Genomic DNA, 26,506 nt, shown 5'->3' with positions numbered 1-26,506 from the left:
TATCTTGTGGTATTCTGGCAGTAGAGGATGACTTGAAGTATTTCAGGTGTTCCTGAGGTTGCCCTTTCACCTGCCTGTCTTTCCCCTTCAGTCTCCTGTGCTTCTGATGCCTGGGTTTATTATCTTTGCTATTTCTAACCCTCTTCGTGGTCCCCCGTTGGAGCTTGATTTCTGCTGGGGGGAAGATGGAAAAGGTCAGGCTCTCACTAGTGAAGCTTATTTAATTTCTTTGCTGCATCTGTGGGCAAACTTGCATGTATGTTGCCAGTGTGACCCTCCTGGACTCATAGTTGCTTATTTATTTACCTCTCCTCTGTTGTTCTTTTCTGCCACCTGGCCCAGTATTCCCAATTTTACCTCTCCTACTAGGAAAAAAAGAGCTTAGTGGGCTCCAAACAGTAAATAAAACTGACATTTGCAGCAGTCGGTCTGATACAACAGGACTAGGATGCAGCAGCACTCCTTTGTTTGGGCTTGTTTCCACTCTTTATTTAAAATCCCTTTTAATCAGGAGCTAATGACAACTTTTGGTTGCGAGAGCTGATGCACAGGGAAAAAAAAATCCCACGAGTTTGCATTCAAAATAATGCAAACCATTCTAAATAGGAAGATCTGCAAGGATATAATCAAGCTAAATTGCTCATTGTTGCTCTCACCAGAGATGATTTCTTGCCTCTGCTATCTGAGTTGGGTTGTCTGGCTTTAGGGAAAATGTGTTCTCTCTTTATCCCAGTTATAAACCTATGCAGCAGCAGCAGCTGGTTGCTGCAAGAGTGGGTTTTGCTCTGGGTTTTGTGCAGATCAAGAAAATCTTTTGGTGGCTTGGATATTGCTGTTCAAACTGTGGCAGGAAAATTGTCTTACAGGTTTCTGCTTCTCTCTTTCTGTAGTTAAACTGACCCTGTAAGGTGGACCCATCTCCTCTGGGACTGTGTTGCAGACACAGAGATGTCTTGCAACAGGTCAGAGCAGCAGCCTGCCAGGAAAACAGGGAGTAGAGAACTCTCTCTGCCTGCAGATGGTATGCAAAAAGCTCTGGATTTTTAGTGACTCGGTGCAATTTATCCTATTGAAAGTAGCTGAGCCTGGAAAGAATTGGTAGCTGATGCTGAAGTCTCCAAGCAGATCAGAATCTGTTTAATCCTTGGGTGTTTTTTTTTTTTTACCCTCATTTTCCTCAACTGGGCTATACATGAATGCAACATAAAACCTGCACACTTTTCCATGCTTTTATTGAAATAGTGTATGACAACATGGAATGGCTTGGGTTGGAAGGGACCTTAAAGATAATCCAGTCTCACCCCCTGCCACGGGCAGGGACACCTTCCACTAGCCCAGGTTACTCCAAGCCCTGTCCAACCTGGCCTCGGACAATTCCAGGGATGGGGCAGCCACAGCTTCTCTGGGCAACCTAAGCCAGGGCCTCCCCATCCTCACAGGGGAGAATTTCTTTCTAGTATCCAGTCCAAACCTTTCCTCCTTCAGCTTAAGGCTGTTCCCCCTTGTCCTGTTGCTCCATGTCCTTGTGAAAAGTCCCTCTACCTTTGTGTATTGTGGAGATGGTTTATAAATTGAACAACAGTATTCTAGCCTTCTGATTTTCCTACTAAATAATCTTTTTTAATTTTTAATAATAATTTGATTGGCTGTTTCTTCGCTGGGCAGTCCTCTGAGAAGTGTAGGTGTCTTCAGTTATGGTGTGGCAGTGAAACTTGCCATAATGTGACAAAAATCAATGGTTATGGAAGGGAAACGTTGCTTGATGATGTCACTCTTGTCCCAAAACACAGCCTTTGGCTCATTTATTCTGCATGTGTCTGTCTCTTAAAGAATTTTCCCCTTTTTCTTCATAGTGTGCAGAGCAACCTTTGCTAAGGAATGGGAACGTCCTGAGGGTTAAGTGACCTAATTTCATCTGTGCTGCTTTCGTCTTTCTAACCTCAGAAGGCAGAGACCCTGAACTGAAAAGTATATAAAAAGATTCTAATTAGCACAGGACAAGTAATAAGATAAGGCCTCACTTGAAAAGGGGATTGATTTTAATTTTCTAAATTAACAAAAGGGTGGAGTCAGACCAAACATCAAGTGTGGCACCTACTTGAATGCTCCACAGCATCCTTTTTTTTTTTTTTGGCCCAGTTCTTGGTGGGAAGGCAAACTCCTGGGCAGAGTTGTAGCTCTCATTGCAGAGTTGTCTTGTTTGGACACGCTGACAAGTCACGATGTCCTTGTCAGCTGTAAATGCCAACCTGACTGTCAGGAGGCAGCTGTGGATGAGAGAGGTGAAAGAGTCTGGACTCACCTCCTGCCTTCTCGTGTGGCCCACCTGTGACAGGCAGGAAACCCTTGCTCTGAGCAGCTGGGAAGGCCACAGACTCACGGCTGAGCATGACATCGAGTCCTCTGGGACACAAAGAGGTTGTCTCGACTCCCTGCTCAGCACGAGCTTGCTCAGGAGGTCCCACGAGGAGCTGCTCTTCCACAGAAGGCAGGCACTCCCTGGAACACTGATTTCTGGGGTGGCTCTTGGAAAAAAGCCCTGTGTTTCTGAGGTTAGCCATTAGGACATCAGAGAGGCTTGTAGCCTCTCTGAACTGTTGAGCTGGTGAATTTTTGCCAGGATGAGAGGAAGAGTTCTGCTGGGTGCTCAGGGAACTCTCTTCCACCTGCAATTTTTCATCAGAACCTTTCTCCTTCTTTATTGCTGTTTTTCTGATTCTTCTCCAGGCTCCTAATGACAGTGATTATGCCAAAAGTGGCACATTTCCTGTACTGTGGAAATGGTTTTCAGACCCAACTCTCAGTGCTCAGAGGATCGTTAAAAACCCAGCTTTTCAGAAGGAAGCTTTGCTGTTCTCTCCACTCTATTTCCAGTCCTGTGTTAACCTGCAAAGTAGTAAAATTGCTGACTTGATTATGTTACATTAATTAATTATCTCTATAGCAACATGCATTGATGTCACAAATATGGGAATTCAGCAACACAGCTGGATGGAAGAGGAGCTAATAGATAAATGGGGAGAAAGCCTATTTTTAAATGCTCAAATATCTGCAGTAGTTAAGTAAACAGGTTGCTAATAAAGTAACATTTTGCTTAATTTCTCTTTCACTGCCCCATTTAATGAAACCTTTTCTGTTATATAGGTCCTGTTGTTCCTCCTAAAGAAGTTTTTCAAGCTGCAGGTCCAACTCTCCATCTGCTCAAAGCACTGGGTTATCCCCTGCTTGCTTTTATACTGACATATGGAAACTCGGGCAGCAGGGCTTCTCCTAGCAGGAGGAATCCCTTCAGCAAAGCCCCCCTGCTAGGGATGGTTCTCCAGGGGAGGGCAGGGTATGGATCTTGAGAAGGGAATACGGTTAATTGTGGCATTGTGGGAAGGAGGGGTGTGACACAATGTGAGATAGGAGATGGCAAGAGGCAGAGGAGCTGGAAAAAGTAATTTTTGGCTCTGAGAGGGCTGGGATGCTCTGCTTAATGTGTGTGTGAGCAGTTGTGACTTGTCTGGCTTCTGGGAGTCCTGAGTTATCTCTGGAAGTCCTGGCTGTGCCACTGACTCTTCCCTATTTTGGCTCTGTGATGAAGGGGCAGCAGAGAGGTGCTTGTGCACTGTGTTTGCCCTGAGCCCTCTGCAACGGGGCTCAGAGAGAGACTCTCTCTCCCTGTCTCCCAGGAGTTTGTAGCAGATGTGGTGTCCTAAAAACGCAGCAGGAATGGTTTGTGATGATAGCTGCAAAATCGGGCTGGGAACAGAAATCAGCAGTTGTTTCAGAGGAAGAAATGTTGTAAGAAGAGCCTGTAATTGCACTGCAGGTCTAAAGCTCCCAAGAGGTTGAGACCCGGTGTTTTTCTTGCTCTTTTTGTGTCAGGAAGTCTATTCCCTGAATAATTTTGCTCTGCTATTTGTTTGCCACCACGGGCTGTGAAGCCTGATCAGTTCTTACCAGCCCAGCACAAGGCTTCAGGAGTAAAAGCAGTCTCTGGTGAATAATTTATTCAGTTAATCTGTTTTGGTTTTTGTCATCTGACAGGTCCCAGGCACGGTACGACACGTCTGTGTGGAGGAGTCTGGGTGTGCAGGGCTGCTATTTATACAGCACCCTGGCTACGGGAATGCCAGGATGTGCTTGGCGGGGCGAGGAGCTGCTGATCTCTGAGGATGATCATCATCAGTAGGATGAGTTCTGCTTCATGCAGAAGGAATGTTGGCTTAGTTTGGCACTGAGGTGGAGCAGAGAAAATTCCCAGTGTGGATGTGATGGACAGTGACAGGTGAGCTCTAGGGACAGCCCCTTAGGGTGGAGATGTTGAGGGTAAAAACCCTTTTTTGGAGCAGCTCAGATCATTTACCACCCAGAATCTGCCAGGAAAAGAAGGCCCAAAATTTTGCTGGTCTCTGTATTTAATTAACTGGAAAGTTAAACTGCACAAACTTCACTTTAAAAATCAGTGCTCTGTGCCTGGGTTTTGTGCAGAAAGGGTTAAGCTGCAAAACAACCTGCCCTTTTCTATATAAATTAAAAACCCCGTTAAGGTGGCAATATTTTGATTTCCGCAGAAAAGTGTTTATTTTGGTAGCCTGTACAAAGTTTCAGCTATTCTAAAACACCGAGATTTCACAGCCGAGCTTTCATGTTCCCAGCAGAGAAGGAGGTGAGATACTCAAAGAATCTCTGTTCTTATTTCAGCACTGCACTTGCCAGCCAAATTTTCAAAAGAGCCCAGTTTGCTGACATAAATGGGGTTGCTGATGTGCCGAAAGAGGAGGAAGCGCCGGAGAACATATTCCTCCCTGGGTCCAAGTCTCTCCCATTTTATCTTTCCCTTCCATATGCTTCCTCTGTAATGAGAGGAATTATTTATCATTAAAGTGATATATAATTTAAAAATTAAAGTTAATGAATGCTTAAATTAATTTACTGACAAAAACAAATGTCTGTCCTTCAGATCCTATAATTTTAATTGGAGTGGGGCTACAGCTTAATTAACATGTATTGATTGTAGTCCTGAGTGCATCTATAGGTGGGTGGACTGTGTTGGGAGAAATTCTCCTCGGAGATGAAGGTGTGTTAAGATCTGCTGATAACATTCTGGATAATTGTCTTGTGAAGAGACAGAGGAGTCTTTGGTCTCGAGCTGTTTTCTCTGCAGAAAGCTTAAACAAAAGCTGTTGTTTAAAATTAAGGCTGAGAATTGGCACGGCCACTTTATAGATGGGAAGAGGATTCTGCTGCAAAAAATATTAATGAATTGAGTCATTAATTAGGTGCACGAAGAACACAGAAAATTGGAGGAGAGTTGGAGCAAATAAAGAAGCGGATGCAACTGGAAGTTTTGGGGGAATAAAAGGTAGGCTTCCCTACACTCCTTCCCCTGGGCAGGTGTCCCCTGTTTTGTGGTGGGTGATGGTGGGGAGGAGTGTGACAGCATGGGGAGGGCATTTTGAGGGAGGTGAATACCCCTTGTTTTGGGCTGGTGGGGGGGGGAAGACATCCCAAGGCCCTTCCAACCGCAGATGTTCCGGGAGCCTGTGGAGCTGGGAGCAGGCACTGTGCAATGCCCTGCAGGCAGGAGCCCATGGTGTGAGAGCAAAGGCAATCCTTGCTCCCTGGCCCAAAACCCTCTGCCTGATGCTGAAAACTTTTCCCCTGACCTGTTCTGCACGGCAGTGGACCCAAATCAATGTCTTTAAAGAGAACTCTGTATTCTCTGGCGTTAATATTTTATGTTTTGTCAATACTGTGGATTACCAGAATGGAAGATGTGCCACAACTCACCTTGCCAGCTGCAGCCCACAAGCTGCCTGGCCTCCTCTAAATGATTCCGGGGAGAGGTTCCCACAGGAGCCTCCTGGCCCCTTGGGGCAGGTGTGGGTGTCTGCAAGGGAGAGAAACCCATAAGCACGTGTTCCCCTCTTGACGGGATGAGAGGAAACGGCCTCAAGCTGCACCCGGAGAGGTTCAGGTTGGATATCAGGAGGAGTTTCTTCATGGAAAGGGTGGCCAGGCGTTGGAAGGGGCTGCCCAGGGAGGTGGTGGAGTCCCCATTCCTGGAGGTGTCCAAGAAACAACTGGATGTGGCAGTGGGTGCTCTGGGCTGGTTGTCAGGTGATCAGTCACAGGTTGGAGTTGATGATCTTGCAGGTCTTTTCCAACTTAATGATTTTTTGATTCTTTAATTCTGTGATTCACTCAGCCTTGGGTTTGAGAGGTTTTTCTTTCCATAGCACAAACTCCTCCTTCTTCTCCAACCTGTTTTTTTTTTTCCTGTTGAATCTTACAGGTGCAAAAAAAACCCCCAACAAACCAAACCCACCCTCTAGGCTTGAATCACAGCAAAATGTTTATAAATTCATATTCAGGTTGCAGAGGAAAAGAGTAAAATAGAGGAAGACAGGAGTTTTTTAGGGCTTGTGAAGTCCCATTTTCCCCTAAGTGGAGGAGCCTCATAGCTCACCAGCTCCATACAGGGGATGAAGGAGTGAGCAGTGATGCTTTGGGGAACCCTCCACCCCCCTCTTCTGCACCTAAACCCAACTTGCAACTCAAACTGCTGTTTCTTAGAATCAGAGAATTGTTTAAGTTGGAAAAGACCTCTGAGATCATCGAGTCCAACCATTAACCCAGCACTGCCATGCTCATCCCCAAACCGTGTCCCCAAGCACCACATCTACAGGTTTTTTGGATGCTTCCAGGGATGGTGATTCCAACACTTCCCTGGGCAGCCTGTTTCAGTGCTTGACAGCCCTTTCAGTGCAGGAATTTTTCCTAATATCCAATCTAAACCTCCCCTGGTGCAATTTGAGGCCATTTCCTCTTGTTCTCTTGCTTATCACCTTGAGAAGAGACTGAGCTCACCTGGCTACAAGCTAATTCACGTTTTCCTTTTGGCCTTCATGCCCCTCAGGAGGGATATTTTGATTCATCTAGTGGGGTTGTGTAAATGGAAACTCCTCTTCCATCTTGTCAAACCCATCCCTTGTGTTGTCCCTTTTTATTAATGTGATGCAAGGGCAATGTCTTCCTGGAGACCTTTTCTTTTCTCCAATATATTGAATAAATTCTACATCAGGAAGGAAAGTAACTTGCAATAATGGACCATCAGTGGGTATTTAAGATTGCTTTAATGGGTCACATTGATGTAATCTACACTTTTTCCTGGGAAGATCATACTGGGCCATAACCTCAATTCATATTTATGTCAGAGGAAAATATACAGTGGAAAGAGCTCTTCAGAAAGAGCTTTTCCCTGCTAAGCAGCCAGATATAAATGTATAGATTTGCTGGAAATATATGCCAGGGTTTGAAGGGGGCTGAGGAAATATCAGGTGTTGAGGTCATTTCTCTCTTGCATGGAAAAGTTCCTGAAAAACTGGTTTCTCACCCCAGGATGTGACCCAAGAAGGTATGTGCTCGTGGGCCCAGAAGTGTGCAAGGCTGAGCAACTTTAAGATTACCTTTAGGAGCACCTTTATCATCCTTTTTCAGTGCTCTGCTTTGCATGTGGCTTCAGGAGATGTGTGGGTATGGGAGATGTTTGTAGTTCTGTAGTTTGGCTCATTTAAAAAAATATTGGAAGGGAAAGAGAAATAGGGCTATATACATAAAAGCAATGTATATATATATACACACACAAATATATACAAATGCACACATATATACATATATACAAATTTATACACACATATATACAACTACACACAAATGTATATATATATGAAATCAGTAATCATGACCTTCCAGTCATGTCCTCGTGCCTGTTATTCCTTGTTGGTCAGACCCCTCTGAAGGCCAAAAGCCAGCCCGCACTCGGGTATTATGGGCAAGTAGGTTGTCTGCAAGGGGGGGAAAAAAGATGAAAATTGTACTTAAGTCCATTCTTCTTGGCCAGGCCAAGCAGTTCCATCTCGATCTGCCGCTGCAGGGAGATGAGATAAAGTTTTGAGTTCACTCGGTCAAGACAGATGAGGGTGAGGGGAAGGCAATGAAAATAGTACAAATTCCTGGAGCTGTCTCCGTGAGGCGGAGGAAGGACAAACATGACTAACGCCCCGTGAATGATTTGCAGAACGGGGTTTTCTTGGACAAACTTCGCCTTTACGGAGGTAAACTGTCAAAGGGCACAGTGCGAGTTTTCTGATGTGTTCATGAGTCAGAATTATTTAATGAGGAACTGGAGCAGGCTCCCCCAGGCCCTGGAGCTGGGTGAGCCGGGGGACTGACACTCCTCTCGGCGAGGAAGGAACTCCAGCACCGGCCCAAAGCGACGAGGTCACTCCGAGCTCTTCCGGGGAAAATCAGGCTCCTTCATTTGCGTTTTTTGGATCACAGGGAGCACATATGCAATGCCCTGAGATGGTAAACCTAACTGCAAAGAAGGCTTTGGTAATGCAAGCCTCCAAGTGTTGATGCCGGTGTTCTGTTTCTATAAATGTTTCTAGTGGTTTGTATCTATACACACTTTATATTTTTCTTTTTTGATACACCATCTAATTTTCTTGTTCTTTCTGTCAGCCCTTTTGATACACCTGTGAGAAGAATAATTTATTCAGCCATTTGTTCGGTGGGATTATCTCTAGCAGAAAACCAACAACTAAAAATTAGTGGTTTTGCACAAACACAGGCTAAAGAAACTAGACTTTCTTTCTTTCCTTTTTCCTTTTTTTAAATTTTTTTTTTTAAGCCTACATTTGTTGAAAATAGCATTTCAGGTCAGCTGAAATTATTTGTGTTGAACTCTACAAAAAAAAAACGACAACAGAAAGTAGCAATTGAAAAAAAAATCAAACCACTTCTTTGTGCGTTTCTGAAATTAGATGCTTTGACTTCCACTTTTTGAAGCAATGTTCGGAACCAAAATGAAGCTAATGCTGACTTCTGAAAAAAATGATGTTTGCAGCTTCCTCAGTGAAGCGTTTCCCCCCCATTTTCTCCTTGCTTTAAATTTTGTTGAAGAAGAAATAAGCGTGTTTGTCTTGAGCTGGCTCAGGATGACCCCCATCTCCCTGGCCGAAAAGAAATAAATCCATGGATCGCACAGTTATTAAGTGGTTGGAGCCCCATGAGCAAAAAAAACAAGGCAGAAGGAAAGCTGCCAAGTGTTTGACATTTCTATTCTAGCAAATATTTGCCTTTTTTTTTTTTTTTTTTTTTCATTTGGTCACCAGAGCTCTGATGTGGGAGAAGGTTCCTTGTGTGCCTAATGATGAGTGTGGACTTAAATCCCTTTGGCTTCTCCCCTTCCCTGGTTTGGGCCAACTCCCCTGAACCAGGGATGGACCTTCAGAGCCGTGGATGAGGTCGAGCTGGGGAAGTCCTTCTGCCTCAGAGCTCCACCCTCTCAGCTCTCAGGTGCCTGCACAGCTCCTTGGCACCGTGGCCATTCTCAGGGATTTGGGATGAGTCCACGAAGCGCAGCTTGAATCTTCACTGCTCTGAAAATGGAGAAAAAACCACTAGGTGCAAGCCAGGAGAAACGGGAAGCAAAGTGACATCTGAGCAGTCCCCAGGCTGTCCTTGTACCCAAGAGGAGTGCCTAAGGTAACTCTTGCATCATGGCAGAGCCTGGAAGTGTCTCAGATCCTTTTGGGACACCAGAAAACTGGATGTCACAGAGGAGGAGCATCCACAGGGGCAGCAACACATGGCCTGAGCTGCAGGATGGGGCACCAGCAACCGGGATTTTGCTGCACTCCTGCTGTGAGAAGGCTTTGGAGCCTCCTCCCTGCTCACTGCACGGGTACAGTTCCCTTCAGCATGTCCTGGGAGCAGCAAAGTGGCTCCTGCTTGCATGGAAGTGGCTGCTTTGAAGAATTAAGTGAAGGAGGACTGCGTTCTTCCTCCCTTTCCCAACCAGGAGATTCATGAGGTGGCAGGGTGAGCTGAAGGGAACTTGCAGTCTTTTCATCATATTGATGGGTGGATGGATTGTGTTGCTTGGAGTCTGTTTAGGACTTTAATTAAATCAGGACTGCACACTCTGCAATGTTTCCCTGCTGCTTAAGGGAATCATTCCCAGCCTCTCAAGGCCTCGTGTGGTGGGATGGCTCTGGCTGGGTGCCATGTGCCCACCAAAGCTGCTCCATCACTCACCTCTTCAGCTGGGCAGGGGAGAGAAAATACAGTGACAGGCTCTTGGGTCAAGATCAGGACAGGGAGGGATGACTCAGGAATTACCGTCACAAGCAAAACGGTTTCCACTTGGGGAAATTAATTTAATTTATTGCCAATCAAATTGGAGTAGGGTAATGAGGAATAAAACCAAATCTTAAAAACACCTCCCTGCTCCTGCCCAGCAGCACAGGGGGATGAGGAATCAGGTTGTGGTCAGTTCATCACACATTGTCTTTACCATTTCTTCCCCCTCACACTTCCCCTGCTCCGGCACAGGGTCCTTCCCATGGGAGAGGGTCCTCCATGAAATATTCCAAAGTAAGTCCTCCTTCTCACAGGCTGCAGTTCTTCACAAACTGCTCCAGTGTGGGGCCCTTCCATGGGTCAGTCCTTCAGGAACAGGTTCCAGTGTGGGTCCCTCCCATGGGTCACAAGTCCTGCCAGCAAACCTGCCCCAGTGTGGGTTCCTGTCTCCATGGGGCCGCAGGTCCTGACAGGAGCTGCTCCAGCTCAGGCTTCCCATGGGATCACAGCCTTCTTCAGGCATCCCCCTGCTCTGGAGTGGGGTCCTCCACAGACTGCAGGTGGATCTCTGCTGCACTGTGGACCTCTGTGTGACACCCTGCCTCACCATGGTCTGCATTGCCTCTGTCAGACACAGGAGAAGCTTCTGGAAGCTTCACAGAAGCTACCCCTGTAGCCCTCTGCTACCAAAACTGGGTCATGCAAACCCACTGCACCTTGATTCATTACTCAGTATTAATTTTTCAGCCTAAAATAAGCTCTAAAGAATTGCTGTTGGAGAGATTAAACTTACAACATAAACAAACTCATATGCACGTTGTTCTCACACAGAAGATGTTTTTAGTATCACATTTAATGTTCCAAACAAAGCCATTGCTTATGGTGTTTTGCAGCCTGTATGCCTTTGAAAGGGTAGATATGGACCGCGTTTGATCTTGTGCTATTTGGGGCTTTTTATTTGCATTTTGTGGCTCTTATCTTGTAAACAAAGACTCCTTTCTCTGTCTGTAGATCAGGATGTCTCCCACAGAACTCTGCAGAAATGGGAGATGGCTCCGGAGGGTGCAAGACGCAAGTTCAGGGGCAAATGGAAATTAGGGATGAAGAACACTTTCCCTTTGAGGTTTGGCTCATTGCAGCAGAGACTGGAGGTAACTGTTTTGTTTTCCCCGTGTGCCATTTGAATTTTATTTTTTTTTTAGCAGCAATTCCAGACTGCACCTGGCAGACTGGGGAGGTGAATTGGCTGGAAAACGGCAATGCCTCCCCAAAATGCAGAGAGGTGCCATAGCTGCCCTCGGGTGCTTGACCTCTGGGCATGACCACAATGCCAGGGAAATAAATACCACGCGCAGAGCTAACTTCAGCTCTCCTCAGAGGGCAAGGAGAGGAGGCAGGAGCAGTGCAGGAGAGGTCTTATTTGTTTGTTGGCTCAAGGGATGTGCATCCCTTTGAGCTGCAGGTCAGGTGGGGGTGGTTGTTAGAGGAGGGCTCTCAGTTTATTGCAGGCTCCCAGTGACTGAGCCATGGGAAAGCTTGTGTCTGAGAGTGCTCAGAAGGCTTCCTGCTGGTGGCTGGTGCCTGCTGGAGAGGAGAACACAGCAGGAGCAAAGGGGAGGCTCCCAGGGTGCTGCTGCACAAGGCACTTCGTGGTGGCCTCCAGCCCTTGAGTGCCGCTGCCCAGTGGGATGGGAGACCTGGTGCTCTGAAAGGCAAACCCACTTCCAAAGCCACTCCTGTGTGGCTCAGTGCTATTTTGTGTGGCTCTCACAGTGGTAACCCCAGCAGCAGCTCTCCAGGCCCATGTGCACGAAGGGGAGGGTGCGGGAATGAATCAGGCAGTTGCTGCTGTTGTGTGTGAGCGAGTTTTTCTAATGTACTTATCTCTTGTTTTCTGTAAAGGTTATAAAAGTAAATAATCCTGCTATAACACAGTGTCCTGGCAGTCCCTGCATAGCTCCATGGATAACTCTTCCTAAGGCTGACTGGTGGTGATTAATATGCTACAAAAGGACATTATTTTTTTTAAAAGGGAGCAAAGAACTAAAGCTGAGAATGTGCCTTGAAGAAGCTTGTTCCCGTCATGCCCCCTGTCCTCGAGGCTGACTAGCTTTTGTTTCTTCCTCCAGATGAGGGAATTGGTGTCATACTTTTCCCTTCTGCCCCACAGTGTTGATCCCTGGCACTGTGAGGATCAGCAAGTGGCCAAAAACATCAGGAGGTGACCTTGCTCTGCCATGAGATCCCTCCTTGCAGGCCTGGACTGCCCATGGGGAAGCTGGCAGCATCCCCACGGACCAGGTAAGCAACATCAAGCTTCTTTCTGCACGACATGTAATACCTGGAGAGGGGCTGGAGACGGAATGTGAGCGGGGATGAAGCCCAGAACCGGGCAGGAGAGGCTGAAGTGTACCAGCTCCTCTCCCTTCCTGGCATTTGTGCTGTGCTGAATTCATATTGATGCTGGTCCGGCCTCTGTAATGGGTCTTTTATCACTCTTCAGAGAGCTGTGGTGGGTAGTGCCTTGGGCTGTGGCCAAGGAATGGGAAACCACTGGGAACTAGGTTGGTGCTGCCCAAGGTTTCCCTGAATGGCATGGCAGGGTACCAAGTACATGCAATCCAGCTGCCAGGAATCTTCCACAGCAGGTGCACCTCTGTCATGTTCATTGACACGTTAAAATTAATGAAAACTGTCCCTTTTTCTTGCATATTCTCAGTATTGCACCCCTCGCCCTCCATCCCATATCCTTCAGTTATCTTCCATGGGATTAAAATTTTACGTTCCCTCATTTTCCAGAAGTAGTTTGCGGAGCACAAATGTTGTCCTGAGCCATCCAGTTCTATTTGCTCTCCATAGATGTGGCTTCTCCCAAGCTTTCCCCTTAGCAGTCAAATCTCCGTGGAACCTTAAAAGCTTAGGCTTGGGAGGGAAGTTTTTCCACCCCAGGATGGATGCTGCTCCCTGTGCTGCAAAATAAATCCCACCACGAGGAAGGGAGAAGCATCTAATCTTCCTGCTCCCTAGATTTAGCTGTGCCATTAGCCTGGACCCTGCACATAAAGCTAATTTTATAATTTGTAAACGTAGCTGAGTGGGTTTTATAGAGGAATGTCGGGAAGTGATGAAATACCTTCAATAGATTTATAAAGAAGTTTAATGCATAAAGCTTTCTCCCCCCCCCGCCCGCTTCCACCCCCTCCTTCTGTCTTGGAGTTGCATACAACAGAAAACATGGCCATGGTAAGGGCTTTGTGGCCGGCACTCAAGCCTTTAATTTTGCTTTTACAAGACAGTTTTATAACATCAGAAAGAATGGAAAAGCTGCAAGGCATGCACACTCAAGACACTGTGCTCCTGGAAAGTTTTGGATGGACTCCAGGCAACGTTTGGTGGCAAAGAAAGATGAATGTCTTGGAAAGAAGAAAAAATAAGCAGCCAAGCCCTCATCCCGCAATGTTCCTGTTTCTGTAAGCTGGGAATGCCGTTGGAGCACAGGAAGGACAGGAAAAATGTGTTCCTGCAACACCACGAGTCTGAGGGTGAGTTTTGACTGCATCAATAAGAGCTTATTCTGTTGAATTTTCCTGGTGTAATGAAAATAAGCCATCCTGTGATCTGCAAGACTAAAAAGCCTGCTTTTCCCTTGCTGTGGGGCTCTACATGGAGTTCCTGTGTGATTTCTCCTGAGAGAAATTCCCAGTTGCTGCCTGTGCCTCTGAATCAGAGAAATGTCTCCCCTTTCTGCTTTCACCAGGGAGGAGGAAACTTGTGGGACCCAGTGGGTATCACAGGGGATCTCTGCAGAGTGAGGTTTTGGATGGAGCTCAAATGGATGGGCAGGTTGGGAAATGATTATTGAAGGGAAGGACAGATGGATGTTGGGACCATGTGTACCCTGGTTCCTCAGGTAACCGGGCTGCAAAGTGTGGCCTGATGGGCCACGAGAGCCTCAAAAAGCCCTGGCCCCATATGAGGGATTTACAGGGCCAGGGAAAGGGTTGTGGACTTAGGGCTCTGAATTACCATGGCAGGGCCAGGCTGATAATCAGCATTCATGGAGCAGCCTTATCATAACCAGCAGCAGCTCCCCCCTCTTTATCTCTCCCAGGGGCTGAGAAAACGTGTTGGCTGATGTCCCTCCAAAGCTCTCCACTGGGAATTATCAGAAGATCTCTCCTGGTGTGGAGAAGGCTCCTCCCAGGCCACTTTGCCCAGCTCTGGCTCAGCAGTTGCAGACTAATCTCTGCATTAAGACTTTACATACCTGAGAAGTGTTTGAGGCTGGCTCAGAGCTGGAAGTGGTTTTTTCCACTCCATCTCTCTGTTTTTTATGTTCCTGGTTATGTTTTCTTTCTTTTAACAACTTGGACTCTTTCGTGAATTTTCTGAATTTTTTTTCCTTTTTTTTATTTGTTTCTTTTTTTTTTTTTTTTACTGTCTTTCTATTGAATGCTGATGGAAAAAGAAAGTTCTTTCCTCCTGCCTACTTAAATCTTTGGCTGAGTTGCATGGAAAAACAGTCACACTTATTGCAGCTCCCAAAGCCTTCAAATCATCGGGAGAGAGGGGAGGAGGGAGCAGCTGAGGGAAGGAAATCATTTGTATAGTCGTAGAGTGAAGAATCACCTTCCTTTAAACTCGTGATCTGTCTCTGTTCCCACAGATTGCTGTCTCTGATCTTTTTTTTTTCTCTGCCCAATATCTCTTTTTCTATTATCTTTCCTCTGCCTTTGCTGTGATGTGTCTGTGGTGTGTCCCTCTTGCTGGAATGTCTTGCTCCCAGGAGAGTTTGAATAAGAACACTGGGACTCGAAGATCCAGGTTATTGACAAGAAATCATTACTAAAACCTTTTAATGCCTCTTCTGTAATTGATACAGAGATGAGCAGGGTGGGTTTTCCTGTAGACATAGGGCTTTTTTCCCCTCTCCTAATGTCTCTAAAAGCCCTGAGTGTGGTGTCCTCCAGCCATTTACTAATGGGTTAAAGCCTGTTGGTGCCAGATGCTTTGGGGTCTGTAAATATTGCCCTGTTTGCAGATGGATACACTTGCAGGGAAGCAGATGGAGCCTAAAATACTGAGCAGCAGAAGACCCTAGAGAGCTCACTCCCAGCTAAGCACCATCCTGTGTGTCGTATTGGGGTCCTCCTTTTCGCTAACAAGCTCTTTGGTTGCCCTTGTAATGGTACAGCCCAAATTGTGGCCTTACTGCCCGAGGTTAAGCTGGGGAGAGAGCAGGAGAGGTGCTCTGAGTGGGGCTGAAAACACCCAGACCTCTTACCCAGGCCACTGGGGGTAAAAAGCAGCCTGGCTGTGGCAAGGGCAGTGGTGTTGGTGTCCGTAAGGAGCCCAAGGAGGGGAGGGATGAGGGACTATTGGGGTGAGACTTGGCAAAGCCCCCGTTTCTTCAACTAAGACTGTCTTCTCATCATCTCCCTTGGTTTTTTTGCTGGCATCTGTTGCTAGGAGATAGAAAGCACAGTCCCTTTTGAAGCATCTTCAGCTGCCCTCTACCTTCCTGGAGAGCTTCAGCTCTGCACAGTCTCCCTTCTCCTTTCCCCCTCCTGGACTCATCTCTTTCATCTTTCTCCCCTTGGCTCTGCACTCTGGTCAGGAAGGACTTGCCACGTCTGTGCTTGCTGTACGGTGCTTGTTTCAAACAGTGCTGTGAGCCCGCTCCCCAAATCCTCTTGTTTTAACTAGCAGGGGATTCAGTAGCAGACACGTGTCTGTGAACTCAGCTCCTGTTCCAGATGTTCCTCCCTGAGGATGGAAGAGCCAGGACTAAGGGAAAGCAGCCCCTTTGACACATATGCAGCTCCTTTTGCACGCAGATATGGGCTACACGGGCAGCCTCCACCACCTCCTTGGGCAGGACTTTGCCTTTGGGATGTGCAACAGCTTCTCAGCCCTGTGCAGGCATTTGTCTGCTCCCTAGGCTTTACTTGGGCTACAGCTTCAAATAAAAACTTGACTGTTTCCCTTACAAAATAAAATAAAAAGGGAGGTGAAGGATGCTGCAGAGGCACAGATGAGAACAGGGATCCGCAATGAGTAGGGGTGTTTGCCCCTGGTTTGGTCTCTAAATCACTCTGTGTGCCTTTAAAAAAACCCCAAATCAAACAAAATGTATAAAAAAGGGGAAAGCTGTTCTCAGCCTTCCAGCCCTGTCTCACAGCCCTCTCCCAGAGCCGCAGAGCTGTGCACGTGGAGCAGGTGGGCACCGAGGGCAGCAAAATGTTTAGTGATTGCTGAGTGAGGAAGTGACATTTCCCAGCTTGCCTAAGGATGCAAGAAAAATGCATCTGTGTCTGCAGCAGGCCCACGAGCTGGGGCTGACCTACACAGATGCCAATTATACACACAGGCAGATGCCCACTTCCCACCTTGGAGCGAGGGGCTGAGGCCGGGTGCAGCCACGGGCCAGGACAAAAAATAGCCAGCACAGAGTTTTTCCTGAGAAAAGCCCCCCCCAGATCCATGGATGTCATTGGAGGGCGAGAGCTCAGCAGGAGCTTAGTGTTGGACTGATGTGTTTATTTGCCTTTGGAGTGAGGGATGCAGCTGGTTTGGAGAGAGCAGTGAAAATTCAAGCCAGTGTCCCCCCTCTGCATCCATTAATGCCCACTGAGCCAGGGGCTCCCACCAAGGCCAGACACCTGCCTTGAAGGCACCAGGGCTGGTCCCTCCCTGGTGCTCCCTCCTCCTCTTGTCCACCCTGATTTCCCATTTCCCATATTTCATTTCTCTTATGGCCTGTGGCAGCCACATTTAGTGATTGCTTCACACATTCATCATGCTGTGGGTGTCACAGTGTGATGGTTGGGGCCTTTGTTTGATTTCCGAAAAAACCTCCCCTTAAACCACCAAACCCCAAACCAGTTTTAACCTGCCTTTAAAACTGAGATTGCATGAGAATTTTCCATGGGAAGCAGGGTGGTTTTTAGTGATTTCTTTCTCTTCCCCTTTGCAGCCTCACTGTAAGATTCGATTTCAGCACTATGGGCATTGAGTTCTTGGGGAATGCTTTATTTTGGAGCGATAGCAATATGGAAATGAAAAATAAGGATCGATCTCAAGGGCTAAACTGAGCTGTGCCAGTTAAAAACAAGCTTTTCTGGGAACTTTTTCCCTTGGGCCAGGCTATGCAAGCATTAACTCAGGACGGTTGTGGTCAACTCAAAGGTTTTGTCACCAAGAGGTCCTTTTCCTCTACTACGCCTGGCCAGCATCACCTGTTTGAGCCTTAATTCCACCTCTGCTTCATACATGGAAAGGAGAAAGCTCACTGTAGAAGGAACAACAATAAAAACCAAGTTGTTCTATAAGGAAGGGCTCATCCTACCTGGCTCCATAGCTGTGGTGCAACACATAACCCTCACCATAAATGCAACACCTCCTCCTGCTGCCGTCACGTATTGCTCACGTCAGACTTGAGTGAGGCAAACCACACTTCTGTCCCACTTAACCGCTCTGGCTAACGAGGGAAATCAATCATGCTGCCCTGGGGCTGGCCATCCATCTCAGGCCCTTCCCTGGTGTCACTGGAAGAGCCAGGGGAAGCCTGGCCAACACTCTCCCACTTGAAGGGCTCGGGTTGTAGGGAAATTGCCACGCTGCTATTAAAAGTTAATATTCCAACAGTGCTGGATGCTTCGCTGTTGCTCTCTTGGTATTAATAACCTTCCCTTAGCTGGGAGGTGTTTGTGCTAGATCTGCCTGTTTCTAGATGAAGGAAAACCCATTACAAGACCTCCTTGAGTCCTGTGTAGTGGGCACTTCTCTCTTTTAGCAGAAATTTTTGGCTCAGAAAAGCCCCAGCAACCCAGAAGTGTAAAATCACAAACAAAGTGTGTTGTGTTGGAGGATTCTGGCCATTTGCTTAATTTTTATCACCCAATTTCTGCAAATCCCCCGTGGAGGTGCTTGAAAAGAACATATTTCCCCTCCTCTTTTCCTGCTAGTTTTGTCGTTCTGACAAATGGTTGATGTGCTGGTTGTGTTTCTAATGCTGCTGGAAACGGTTGTGGCTTTCATGTTTTGGAGCCAGCACCATGATTTCCACAAAGAAGTGAGAGGGAGAGGCTTTGGATAACTGTTCCTCTGGCTCTGGTGCACCCCACTACAACTCGCTTTCCTACAAATAACACCTGCCTGTTTTACATCTCGACAACAGCTTTCCTTATTTATTGAAAGGCTTGGGATTCTTGGAGGATATTTCCATTTTTCTCCACTGTTTCTGGCGGTCGCAGTACAGCAAATTGGTCTCCAGCTGCACCTCTTCTTCTCACTTTTGGCTGGAGGGAGCCTGTCTTGCTCGCTGGGCGATCAAAAATCATCCCACAAAGCTGTTCCTGGTCCTGCAACGAGCAGTTGGGAGATGCAGTGTGGGAACAGTGCCTCGCTCAGCAGTGATGTGGCAGCATGTGGGGGCAATGCCGTGTTCCTCTGCACTGCCTCATAGAGCAGTGGCACCTCTCTGGGGCTAGTGGCTACTGAAACAGTGCTGTACCCCTTCACCTCTGCTTTTGGTGATGCAAGGGACAGCTTGCACTGGTCGATGTCAAGAGGAGACCAAGATGAAGCATGAGAAGTTTGTTATTCTGCGTGGAGTGCAACAAGGCTGCTGTTGAGCTGGAGAGCTGCTCAAGGTCATCGTGAGAAGGGGAGAGAAGATGCTTACACAAGGCAGATACCAGTTTTTGCTGGGCTAACAAACATTATCAGACGTGTTAAAAAGCAGAGTTGCTCTTCAACAGAGTCCTTTTTTAACTGTCAGCCTAATATCAGCTGCAAAGACAGTATTCTGAGTTTCTGTGCCCCTGCTTTTCTTAAGATGTCATATTCAGAAACCTCCTGGAAAGAGGATGGCGACTGCCTCACAGCCAGGTTTGAGCCATATCCTGGGTGAGTCACACAATCATGGAATCTTTGAGGTTGGAAAGGACCTCTAAGATCGAGTCCTCAAGTAGTTGGCTGCATTTATTAATCTGTCCCCTTTTCACTCATATCGAAGGAAATACCAACATCCAGTTAGAAAATTAGAAATACCCATGGCATGAAAGCTCTAACATTATTACCATTGTTCAACATATACTTAAACAAAATAGAATTGTAGAATATCCTAAGTTAGAAGGGACCCACCAGGATCAGCAATGTCCAGCTCCTGGCTCTGCACAGGATGGCCCCAAGAAGCAGTAAATTCTACCACCCCCAAGACAGCGTAAAGTCAAATTTGGTTAAAACTCTGTGGATTTGTTCACCATATCCTATGTGTGTATCTTTATATACATGTTAGCTTTTCCCATAATTTGAAAGCTTTTACTAAAATAAGCTTTAAAACAGCTCAAATGGCTCCTTGAATAGTTGTCTTAAAAATTCTTGGGTCCAAGTTCCCTGGCCTTGATCACCTAAGTATATCTTATGGAATCACAGGATATCCTGAGTTGGAAGCGGTCCGCAAGGATCACCGAAGTCCAACTCCTGGCCCTGCACAGGACCACCCCAAGTTGCCACGTTTTGCTACTTTTTCATGATCTTTAGTTGTTAGGAAGTCCATGGATTAGACTTACCCAAATGCTCAGTGAAACAGCAATATTTCCATCCCGTGCAGTCTGCTGTCAAGTTCTCTTTTCCCAAGAAAAGCAGGAATGAAACCTCCTGTTGTCCTCCCCTCTGCTGGCCAAAGCTTTCTCCTTTTGCAATATGAGCTGCTGTCTGACACCAAATAGGATAATATTTAATCCGATGGACATCGTATGGTTTTACAAAGTGCTGTAGCATAATTGGAAAAAGAAGGACTGGTTCAGGATTACAGCAAGACAACTCAGCCAAAATGTAAACTGAACACACTGCAGAGTACTATGGGACCTGCTTATGCTCCAGAACACTATTTATGATCTTTAACTGATTCAAAATAGCTGACAGGATAAAAGACGAGCCTGTCTCTGTTAGTTTGCAATTAGGCACTCGGCTCACAAGCATCCGTTTTCCAGGAGAGATCACTGCTGGTGATTGTGTGCTTCATTTTTTCCTCAGAGCCAGGACTGGGAAAGGGCTGCTAACATGATAAAAGAAATGGAGCTCGTGTGTGTTTGGAGGGGAGATGAGGAAAGCCTGACTTAATTAAATTAGGCAAATGAAAGCTGAGGAAGATAGCTGCCTATAAATACACTGGCGGAAGATGGGGAGGGGAGAGCATCAGCCAAGGAGAACTATTTATGCCCGAGGATAGTGTTGGCACAAGAATAAACGTACGTAAACTGGCCCAGAATAAATTCAGCCTGGAAACTGGAAGATCGTTTGTGACAATTAGAGAGTGATCGGGCTATGGACCAGCCTTCCTGTGGGAATAGAGGGGGATGAAACCCTTCCTGCTTTTAGCAGGAGCTTGCAGGAGGGCCGGATCCAATGACCCAGGGATGCCATGCAGCCCAACGCTCATTCTTCTTCCCTTATTTTCCTATGATTTCTGCCTCAGCCTCATATTTATGCCAATTCTCATCACGTCCCACCCTCCTTCCTGTTGCCTGATATGTATCTCAGTTGCTGGCTTCGCTCCCTTCTGATGCAGGTGGCTTTCTTCTAACAGTAATAACTTCCCCACATGGTCAGGAGCCTGCAGGATTCTTGGTGCTTTTGAAATTTATTTTTTTTTAAATCTCTGTGCTCAATCCCTCTTTGTCCATTTGTCCTTATTGCACAGAGGAGGCCAGACGGGGGCAGATGGTGTCCTCCAACCAAGGTGTCTCTGCCAAACCCCACACAGGTAAGAGAGTCCTTGGAGTGTTGGACTCTGATATTTCCTGCTTGGGTTAAACAGGCATAAAATGGTAATCAGAGCCTGTTTCCAGCCCTGGCACAATATGGCCCTGAAAATAACTTTTCCCACTGATGGAGAAGGGCTTTGGGGAATTCCAAAGTACTGGGAGCCGTGGATGCTGAGCAGCCTCGGGAGGCTGATGGCAGTAGTTTGCAGTCTGAGCTCTGGGAGATATCCCATTTGCACAGCTCTTTCTAGGGCTGGGAAACAAGAGGTGCTTTGTAACAACCTCACTGGCTTTTTGTGTGCCTTTGCTGGTACTTCCCTCACACTGTTGCAAAGGGGATGGGGCAGTGAGGTCACTGAGCTCACCTCGTCTACAGGAGTGTCTCCAGGAGGGCACCAGTGATGCTTCTGGCTCATGAGATTGGATGCTTCTGTTTAGTTTAGGTGCAGCAATGGTGCAGCGTTTAAGTTGACTTTTTGCTAAAAGCACGGGCAGTGGATGGATGTGAGTGGGTGTGAGGAAGAAAAGTGATTTCTCTGCTTGCAGGTTGTACCTATTCCACTAGGCTGGAGCTTTTCTTCATTTATTACCATAATGACTAGGAAATGCACCTTGAAACTTCCCAAAAGGCTTGGAGGCCTTGTGAGGAGAAGGCTAAGACCAAATTCCTCCTGCAACCGAATCATAATGTTGAATCTAAGAAAAAAAGGAAAATTAAAAACTTTCGTTGGGTATTATGTCAGCTTTCCGGATTATCTAAAGAGATCTTTTCAGCAAGGTAGTTGAAATACTGGGTTTTCAGGGGAATTAAATGCCTGCCTGTGTGTGTTTTGGGCACCTAATTCCTCTAAGGCCTTTAAAAACTCTTGTGTTCATTCATATTCCCTGACTGTCACTGCTTAACCAGCCTGAGCCTTATACGTGCTCCATCAGATATTCCAACAATTCCTCTTGATGAGGGAGCAAAGCTGGGTGCCAACGCTCCCATTCTGCATGCACACAGCTCTGGCAAGGGACTAGCAAGTGCATCTGTTTGAACTTTACACCGCCTTCGTTTAATTTCAGTTATATATTTAGTTATCGGGATCAATCTTATCACATGGGGAAGCTCGGGGGGTGGGGGGCATGTGGAAGTTCAAGGGAGCCAAAATAAAACCCCTTTGCTATGATGCTTCACCTCATTTCCTAATCTGCTGCCTTAAAAACGTGCATTTCTAACCCCCTTAATGCCCATCTTCTGTAAAACTCTATTCCCCTTCCCTGTCGTTATTGCAGGTTTTAGATTCATTCTTATCAGCTCTTTTTTTTCATACAGCAAAGTAGAGCAGATATGGGATCAGAATGCATTAAAAAAAATAATCCTAAACAATACAACCAACCAAACTAATTTAGTAAGCAACAGTTTGCATGCATCAAGGTTTTTTATTCTCTTAATGCTTTGATGTATAATTGGCATGCAGGTAAATTTGAATAAATCATTAATGGAAGGATAAAAATGAGGAATTTCTCAGCAGAGTGGGAATTCTCTGGGCTGTGCTGGGCTTCTCTCCATGCTGGGGGGCAACCAGGTGCTCAGACCTCATGGATGGGTCACTGAGGAAGGACTGTGGGGGTCCCCAGCTGAGAAAAGCCAGCTCTGCAGAACACTCGGTTTGGATTGTGGTTTCCCTGGCACCCTCAGGGAGGGATCTGGGCTGTGAGCTCCTGAGCTATGTGGTGCTCCCTGGGACAGATCTCAGCAGTGGGGTGAGTGATATCATGGGCACAGTACGGGTTGGGACTGCTCAAACTCCTCTTTGACGGGGCAAGACTTTAACAGGGGTGAAATGGTAAGAATTTAAATTGTAGAACTTCTGCTTGCTCCTTCCAGCCCCTCACCACCTCTGTGAACCCATAGGATATGGCCCCAAGGTGGATTTATTGTTGTCAGAATTATACTTCTTCTGATCCCTTATCAGATAAGGTCAAACCTTATAAAGTCAAGTATGAGGCAGTTGGGCTGTGTCTTGTTCTCCCCCCAAAAAGCCCTTTGTCTCGTGCATCTGTAGAATGACTTCAAAGTGCTGCATATCCCATTTTTTTTCTCAATTCCTGCCTTGGCTGATTTGGGTTCTAAAGCAGCAAAAGGAATATTGAGATTCTCACACCTCTTTATTTATTTAGCTTTACCTTGGCTCTGCTCAGTCAGGGTGCCTCAGCATTAAGACTTCACCAGCCAAGCCCTGCTGTGCCGTACACAGGAGCGTTTCCCCTGAGCGCAGGTGGAGAGCAAATATTCTATGGTAACTCAAACCCAAAGGCAATGCTGTGCTCACCTCCTGCTGCTCTCCCATGTGTGGGCAGTCCAGTTCTCATCTCCTCTTCCCACTGTCATTGTCCTAATGCATTGCTTCCAAGACTGTTTTGGGGGGAACATGTTAGATGAGGTGGAAAACCAGGCTGAATTCCTGGCAGCTGGAGCTGCCTTCCTTCATGCCTCTCTGGTGCATCTATCTGGCAGCATGAAGGAAAATGTCATTAATTTTCAGCCTAATCCCTCCTGAAGTGTTGAGCTCCTTCTCCTCATGGCCAGCAGCAGTCTAGGAGATACCAAGGCAGCTTAGGTGTTGGTCAGGGCTGTGGGCAGTGGTCACCCCGGCTGGTGGGTGCCATTTGCCTGGGAGGTGCCAGTTCACTCTGGGACCCAACTTGTGAGGCTTTTGGCTGTTGTCTTTATCCCATTCCAAGGGCAAGACTCTGTCTCCAGGTCTCCCTGTTCAGTAACAGTTACGGACTCTCGTCCATGGCCTTGAGATGAAGCATTCCCTGTGTGCCAGTGCTGCCAGCCCTTCATCCCTCCAGGCTGTGTGGGGACAGAGCAGGCAGCGGGAAGCCCTGGGGCTGGCACTGGCTGCTGCTCCACAGGTGAGAGGGGAAAGAGAGGAGGAGGATGGAGGGATTGCAGCTGGAGTTCACCCTTGGTACACTCAGGTGTTTATCAGCGACCCTTTCAAACCTCTACTGCTGCCAGTGCTGTGCTGGCAGAGGGGCCACTCTCATCCCTCCTGCAGTCATCCCTGTGACCCGCTGCCATGGCATGCTTCCAGGAAAGTCATCAGGTCCTAAAAATAACTTGGGGAATAGCTGATGGTGTGGCTTCTCTCCGCATGCTAGTGGAATTAGCCAGGAGGCTGACTCCAGCCGGGACTGCTGCTGCCTGCGGTCGGCTGCTCCCAGTCCTGCCGGTCTCCTCAGCAGGACTTGGAGGTCACGGTGCCTTGGCGTTGCTCCACAGCTTCACTGCCACGCTTGCTGGGCTGTCAGAGGCGGTTTTTCATCTCTGCTGTGAAACCAGGCATCGACAGGGAAGTCGGCTCGTCCAGCACTGGTTGTGTTTAGTGCCTTTTGCAAGTGCAGTGTCGAGTCTTTGGCACAGTTTTGTTTGGGTCTCCTGATGAGCAGAGGTTATGGGTGTATCTTCACAACACAGAGACTGAAGTCTTCCAGCTCTGTCTCACCCTCGAGTGGGAGTGAGGAGCTGGTGTTAGGAGTATCTTTAGTCTAAAGCACAGCCAGAGGGTGCCAACACCCTTAACTTTCTCCTACAGGAGAAAATACAGACTTCTGGAGTGCCCGACAGGAGAGGGAAAACCAAGAGCTTGCTGTGTGTGCTGCAGTGGCCTTCTGTCCATCTTGTGACCAGAGAACTGGGCTTGCCAACTGCTTTGCTACATTTCTCCCTTTATTTGTTGCTTGTTATTATTCAGGACTTTGCTCTCTTCGCTGGCTTTTCCTGGTAGACGATGCAAAGCCAAGTAACACTGGGCTTCCAAGGAGGATGGGCGAGCTGATGTGCACCTTATCAATTTGGCTGGACTTCTTTGGTGAGGTGTGGAGGTCACAGCTGTGGATCATAACCACCTAATAGAAAGACTTGGGTGCTCAGGGCACCCTGTGGTAGAGGGAAAAGGTGGTCTGGGCATCCTTTAGTGTTAAGCAACAGTTTTATTGTGGCCTCTGGCTGAAGGGAGCTGTGCTCCCTGACCTCATGTGCTGGTTTGTAAATAGCGAGACACTCTCCTTAGCACAGCATGTTCAGTGCTTTCATCAGTGGCCACGGTGTCTGTAACCTTGTTTGTAACAGCTCTACAATAATTGCACTCTGTCATCCATGCTAAACATATCCAGCCCTGGAAGCTAATCCTGGGGGTAGGCATCTCCACCGCTGTTTGTGGAAAAGGGTTTTTTCCTGTCTCCCACTGGCACGAGGAGCTGCATGCTCAGGATTGCTCTGTTAGCTAAGCCCTCACCATCATCTTGGATGTGTGAAGTCCTTTGGCTGGGAATTCTGAGTGCCATGGCAGTGCAAACCAGGTCCAAGGGCTGGTCAAACGCTGCAGCTGGGACGGAGATTTGAGTGTGTTCAAGCTCTGATTTTCCGCTCCGGACTTACCTCCGCTTTTAATCTCGCTGCTGTATTTACGACTCTTGCCCTCTAATTATAGGTGATATGTTTCTCATCTTTCCTTTCTGGGAAATGTGTCTGCATGTGTGATCAGAGCTGTGCCTCCTCCGTGCCCGCCTCCGTTAGGAAGCGGGATGCGATTCCTTTGCCTTTTCCCTCCTCCTGCAGCTGCAGCCGTCATGAGGTGAGGAGTTCACAGAGGGGACAGCAACCAGGATTCAAGGAGAGATTGGTGTCTACTGTCCTTTCTAACTGCAGTTGCCTCTTTTCTTATTTATAAGTGCAAGCAAACAGGTGCTAAAAGCTTTTTTCCTCTGTCCTTCTCCTTGCATGGCACAGACAGACTCTCTCCTGAGATGTCTCCTTGTGATGTGCTCTCTCTCCAAAGCTGCTTCTGCATTTCTTGGCACCTCTGCAAGTACTTGATTTATCTACTTATCTTTCCATGTCCCCTTCCTCGTTACAACCGGGGTTTGGGGCTTGGAAGGAATGAGTGGAATCACCCTCAAGCTCTCTGCAGGTGATGTGGGGATTGGAGATTTCCCTACTCACTTTGGATATCCTTTTTTTCCCCACAGGGTGCTATCTGGCATCCGTGTCCAGAGTCACATTTTGTGGATTCATTTAAGCATAATCCTTCATAAAGTTACTACCCGTGAATCTCTCCTTCAGTGGTCTTAGCTTGCTCTCTCAATGCAGTCGTGGATCCTCCAGGCATCGATTTGCCCTCAGAAGGGCACTGCTTTGGAAACAGGTTTGTGTATATCTTTCACATGGTGTGTGATTCCTTAAAATTTCTGCTCCAGAATAACCCAGAAAGCTTCATAAATTCCTTCCGCTGCTAATTCTGGCCATTCCTGGAGCACTTTTAACCAGACAGCTTCTAGATGTGCTCTCTGGAAATGTCTACTTTGTGGTAAAGCAAAACCTCATCACTGATGCTGTCACTGGTGAAAAATGTATTCATTATTATAACTATTATTATTATTTTTAGGAAAGATGCAATCTCACCTCATGCATAAAATTAGTTTAATGGAACAGCAGGAATGGGAGGGAATATTGGCTTTCCTTATGCTTCTTTGTGGAGTGAGTGAACAATTTCTTTGCTCCCTCTCAGGCCCTGAATGAATGATATGTCATTGAAGCTGCATTT

At 47.0% G+C, this 26,506-nt stretch overlaps 1 long non-coding RNA gene across 1 annotated transcript; it reads left to right on the top strand.

Moving 5' to 3' along the window:
* The first annotated feature begins 5,289 nt into the window (after window positions 1–5,289).
* Window positions 5,290–12,405, top strand: LOC120323368. The gene is made up of 3 exons (XR_005563739.1): window positions 5,290–5,350; window positions 11,149–11,288; window positions 12,267–12,405. It is a non-coding gene; the product is annotated as an uncharacterized LOC120323368 (long non-coding RNA).
* Window positions 12,406–26,506: the final 14,101 nt, after the last annotated feature.

The sequence above is a fragment of the Pipra filicauda genome, unplaced genomic scaffold (genome assembly GCF_003945595.2).
Source record: "Pipra filicauda isolate LSUMZ 115617 unplaced genomic scaffold, ASM394559v2 scaffold246_size1145428_pilon, whole genome shotgun sequence".
Classification (NCBI taxonomy): Eukaryota; Metazoa; Chordata; class Aves; order Passeriformes; family Pipridae; genus Pipra; species Pipra filicauda.
This window is presented reverse-complemented; position numbering and strand designations above follow the sequence as displayed.